Genomic DNA, 6,037 nt, shown 5'->3' with positions numbered 1-6,037 from the left:
CCTCCTATCCTTTGCCCACAAATACACCCCCAAAATACAGATACACAAGTTTGGGGGAGTCGTGGACGGGGGGAGGTGATGTGACCCCCCTTCAGGCTGAAGGAGGGTGGCATTCAGTGCCCCCCAACCTACAGTGAGTTGGGGGAAGGGGGAGAGCGGCAGCAGCTGCTTTGCTGCTTTGCCGCTTGCTGGGTTTGGGGGAGTTGCGGGTGGGGGTGGGCAGCGCCAAATGGTACTCCTCTTTAGCCTGACACCCGGTGCGGCCCGCACCCCTCACACCCCCATTGCTACGCCCCTGCTGAAGAATAAAATGATAAACCCAGAAGGAAAAGCATATGCTTACCCCATTGGAAAAATGATGGCCAAGCTCAAGCAAGTCTGTGATTGGAGATGCATGCATCGCAGATGTTGTTGTTGTTTAGTCATTTAGTTGTGTACGGCTCTTCGTAACCCCATGGACCAGAGCACGCCAGGCACTCCTGTCTTCCACTGCCTCCCGCAGTTTGGTCAAACTCATGCTGGTCCAAACATCTTGTCCTCTGTCGTCCCCTTCTCCCTGTGCCCTCCATCTTTCCCAACATCAGGGTCTTTTCCAGGGAGTCTTCTCTTCTCATGAGGTGGCCAAAGTACTGGAGCCTCAGCTTCACAATCTGTCCTTCCAGTGAGCACTCAGGGCTGATTTCCTTCAGAATGGATAGGTTTGATCTTCTTGCAGTCCATGGGACTCTCAAGAGTCTCCTCCAGCACCATAATTCAAAAGCATCAATTCTTCGGCGATCAGCCTTCTTTATGGTCCAGCTCTCACTTCCATACATCACTACTGGGAAAACCAGAGCTGTAACATAGCATAGCATCGCAGATATTGCCACCCAAGTTGGAAAGTGCTTCTTTTCTATATTTGAAAGAGGAAGGCAGGAAGCCCTGGGCAAGAAGATGGGGATTTTAGCTTCAACAGGAACCCTCACCCCCAGCCTATCAATACCTGTATATGATCCTTCAAGCCAATTGATTTGGTCTTCTTTCTTCCAAAGAAGGGAACAAGCAGCAAGTGACGATGACATCGGGAGATGCTTGACTCAGAGGCTTTTGGGGTCAGGCAGGGCTGCCGCTTGGTGATGCACAACATGCTTTCTGTGCATATGCAGACCGCTGTAGGCTGTCTGCACATGTTGCCAGCTTGAAATGAAGCCGTGCTGTTCATTTTCTCGATTCGGATCGAAGCTGGTCTGGGGTGGGGGTGAGCAAATGCAGCATTTCATAATAAAACCACAGCACAGAGACGGATTGTGGCCCACACTGTGTGTACGCCGCTTCCCAAATCGTCATCAGGAGCACACTGGATGAAGAACCAATGGAAATGTGAGCACAGCATCATGCTCAACCCTTCACACCTTCCTACCTCCTTGCATCCGAGGTGACTTGTACTGGCAGGCAACGATCCATAGGCGTAGCAAGCAACACTTACTAGCATGTTCTGCTTGTTCTGGCATCCCTCGACCTTAATGGGGGTGAGATCGCGGCTTGGCTCACTTCCTTGAGTCTTCCGTTCTGGAGCCACCTGCTCTGCTGGTGCTTCTTCAGTGCACAATGAGCATAAGAAGAGCTTGACCGCTGGATCAGGCCAAAGGTCCATGTCTCTTCTCAGAGGGGCCTGCAAGCAAGGCACGAGTGCCACAGCGCTCCCTACGCCATGCTTCCGATTCCTAGCGACTGTTATTCAGAGGCCTACTGTCTCTGACAATGGAGGGACAATGTAGTAGCCACTGACACTCATCCTCCATGCAATGGTCTAACTCTCCTTTTAAAGTCATCTAGGTTCGTGGCCATCATTGTCTCCTGTGGAAGGGAGTTCCAAAGTTTAACTATGTGCTGCGTGAAGTAGGACCTCCTTTTGTCTGTCCCAAATCTCCCAAATCCTCTTCACTGAGTGGCTCTGCATTTCATACAGCTGCAGATATATATCTATTCCCTTGCAGTCTGTCTGATCAGAGTCTTATCAAAGCAAGGCTTGCCAGTGGGGAGACGAGTCGATCAATGGCACTGTAAGTTGGATTTGCAACTTTCCTGCCCTCTCAGCCTAATGATGTCATAACAGCGGAGTATATAACAGAATATCCTACATCACCCTCTGAATCTCATCCCTAATGAGTTGCCTTTTAATAGTCCTCACAATTTAAAGTCGGTGACCTGAACGTTCTTGAATTCACAAGCGAGGAGCGAGGTCCTCTTTGACCTCTGAATCTGACCTCCTGCGCCCCGTTTAAGTGCCAAATATTAAGGCACAAGAGAGCAGGTAGCAAGATTGCTTCCTGGACAACGGTTAAGAGCCTGCTGGTCAATTAGGAAAGCTAAAAGTGGGGACGGATGCATTACAGAGCGAAGGCGGTCAATACGATTAAGAGTTTCAAGTCCTTGTCTGCAGCTGCAGAGTTGATGAAAGTGCTAACTGACTCTAACGAAGGTCAGGCAAAAAGGAACAGGTATGGCAGCAACAGATATTAGCCCCGGTTTCATTAATAGTCAGTATTTCTCATTTATATTCAGCATCACTGTCATTGCACCCTTGAAAAAAAAGAACCAATCCTCTCCCAGTAAGCCACTCTAAACCTTGTTTGTAAATATTTGTGTAACAGCAATCATGGTAGCCCATGTGGACCACTAGGTTTGGAAAGTTGGGCAGATCTCCTTTTGCTACACCAGGATGGGAAGCCTCAGGCCACGGGGACAATTGCACCACTCAGGTCATCTGTATCTGTCCCTCAAAGTCTCCCTAAGCCAGATACAGTGGTACCTTGGAAGTCGGTTCCAAAACCAAGGTGTCCTTCCCCATAGAAAGTTAAGCAAAATGGATTAATCCGTTCCAGACACTTTTAAAAACAACCCCTAAGACAGAATAGAATAGAATTTATTATTTATACCCCGCCCATCTGGCTGGGTTTCCCCAGCCACTCTGGACAGCTTCAAGGAGTATAAAATACAGTGGTCTGTTAAACATTAAAAGCCTCCCTAAAGAGGGCTGCCTTATCTGAAGTCTTCTAAAAGTCTGGTAGTTGTTCTTCTCTTTGACATCTGGTGGGAGGGCGTTCCACAGGGAGGGTGCCACTACCGAGAAGGCCCTCTGCCTGGTTCCCTGTAACTTGGCTTCTCACAGTGAGGGAACCGGCAGAAGGCCCTTGGCGCTGGACCTCAGTGTCCAGGTAGAACGATGGGGGTGGAGACGCTCCTTCAGGTATACTAGACTGAGGCCGTTTAGGGCTTTAAAGGTCAACACCAACACTTTGAATTGTGCTCAGAAATGTACTGGGAGCCAATGTAGGTCTTTCAGGACTGGTGTTATGTGGTCTCGGAGGTCGCTCCCAGTCACCAGTCTAGCTGCTGCATTCTGGATTAGTTGTAGTTTCCGGGTCACCTTCAAAGGTAGCCCCACGGAGAGCGCATTGCAGTAGTCCAAGCAGGAGATAACCAGAGCATGCACCACTCTGGCCAGACAGTCCGTGGGCAGGTAGGGTCTCAGCCTGTGTACCAAATGGAGCTGGTAGACAGCTGCCCTGGACACAGCAATTTAACATTAATTTTACTCTCTAACGAGACGATCGATCCATAAAATGAAAGCAATAAACAATGCACTGCAATCATACAATCCATCAATCGGTAGCTGAACCGGGTTCCACACAGTCACACACACACACACACACACACACACACACACACAGCTGCAAAAACAAAAAACACAAAACAAATAGCAAAAACAGACAGACCGCAGCTTAACAATCAAAATGGAAGCATAACACTCAAAACTCAAAACGGAGCACGTTCGGCTTCCAAAAAAATTTCACAAACCGAAACACTTACTTCCGGGTTTGCGGTGTTTGGGTTCCAAGTTGTTTGAGTACCAAGGCGTTTGAAGAACCAAGATACCACCGTACAACACTCCTCATCCTTGCTCGCATCCTCCTTGAAGGTTTTTGCCTGGCTGGAATATGTCATCGAATGTTTCTTCCTTGCCCGTGTGGAAGACAGAGAATGATGTGTCAGACTGGGGGGTGGGAATAGCCATAGAAACACAGAACTGTACAGTTGGAAGGGATATCAAGGGTCAGCTAGTCTAGGGTTGTCACCTTTGTTGTGGCCGAATACAGGGCGGGGGGGGGCAGGGCAGTTGGGGAATTGATTTATTCTTTCTCCATCTGGTGCCGAAATGACTTCAAAGCAAGCCATTACAATCTTTTGCGGCCTAACAGGATGGCTCCAGCACACTGGGGTGTGGAGAGGGTTAAGGGACTGGTAGGCATTGGGGACCAATCTGAGTCGTTTTTGCATTTAATGGCGAACCTACCTAATTCACACTTTCTGAAACAATACGCCGAAACACAACCGTCCTTCAAAACCTGCACTTTTCCAAATTTTGCAATGTAGCCCAAGTAATGCATGCAAAAATGGATATCCTAGGGTTAGGTGTACATATATTGGTGAAAGTAGCGTAAAGAAATGCACTTAGGAAGAAGACAAACCTATGGTTGTGTACAGTATATTTGGCAAAATGCATACGGAAATGTGTTCTGTTGTGAGAAAATCAGCCTAAAAAGCTGAAAAGTTTTGCTGAGAACTTTAAAACAATAAGAAATAAAATTGCAAACTGAGAGAAACCGAAATTGACAGATCTGTCCGTCCCTAGCAGAGGAAAGGGACAAAGGGTGCAGCAAGAAGAAGAAGAAGAAGAAGAAGAAGAAGAAGAAGAAGAAGAAGAAGAAGAAGAAGAGGAAGATTATTTATACCCCATCCTCCCTCAGGGCGGCCAACAACAGTAAAATTACAGTAAAAACATAACAGGGGAGGAAAAAAACCAATTTAAAATAAAGGTTAAAATGCAATTTAAAATGCAGCCTCATCGAAACCATAAGGGGAGGGAAACATAGGGGTCAGACTGAGTCCAAATCAAAGGCCAGGCGGAACAGCTCTGTCTTGCAGGCCCTGCGGAAAGATGTCAAGCCCCGCAGAGCCCTAGTCTCTTGTGACAGAGCGTTCCACCAAGTCGGGGCCAGTACTGAAAAGGCCCTGGCCCTAGTTGAGACCAATCTAACCACCTTGTGACCTGGGACCTCCCAAATGTTGTCATTTGTGGTCCTCCGCGGGGCATACCAGAAGAGGCAGTCCCGTAGGTACGAGGGTCCTAGGCCACATAGGGCTTTATAGGTCAAAACCAGCACCTTAAACCTGACCAATGGTTGCACATCCTTCTTCAAATTTGCAATGTGGAGATATCAGGAACAGGGCCTATTCCATTTTAAAGATCATTAGTTATTGAAACACCAAAGGCTGCAGAGAATTAGATTTGGAATCCCTTAATTCTGAGAGTTGACCCTACCAAGCTACAAGAACTCATCTGACTTGGAGTGAACTTGCTCCTTATTTTTATCCAAGTGGGTGAGAGGAATGGCTTACCCTCTTTTTTCTTTTATGCCAACCCATTTCTAGTAAACTGCACGCACGATAGAACATAACGCTAACTGGAATGGATTCTATACTTCAGCAGCCTAAGAAGAAGTTAAGGCCGCTCTTTGTGCACCATCTACTGGTTCAGTAGACACACTCTGTGCATAGCAACAACTTTTTGACTTGGGCAAAGAGATCCAAAATAACTATAAGCCCTCTTTGGAGAACGCCTTGCCTGAAACGGAAGTTTCAGGAGCATTAGCACAAGTGGTTTAAATGTTTTGAATCGCCCTAAGTATGTTACTATTTTATTTTTAATCATACGGCTTTACCACTTTGGTGTTTGCCGTCCTAGGCTCCTTTGGCAGACACAACCACAAACTTGGAAGGGACCACGATGCTCATTGTTATGTACTGAGTTGAATAGGATCCAAAATGCATCATTCTGATTGGTCCTAGAACAATAGGACCCAGAATGCAGCAGTCTGATTGGTCCACAGGAGCCACCCAATCCAGCTCCAGGTGGAAGTGAATCCGAGACCTGATTGGCCTACAGGAGAATCCCGGAATTAGCCAATCACGTGGGGCCCATTGTGTAAATAAT

The sequence above is a fragment of the Podarcis gaigeae genome, assembly GCF_964106915.1.
Source record: "Podarcis gaigeae genome assembly, chromosome: 9".
Lineage (NCBI taxonomy): Eukaryota > Metazoa > Chordata > Lepidosauria > Squamata > Lacertidae > Podarcis > Podarcis gaigeae.
The sequence above is the reverse complement of the archived record's forward strand: the minus strand, read 5'-3'. Positions refer to the sequence as shown.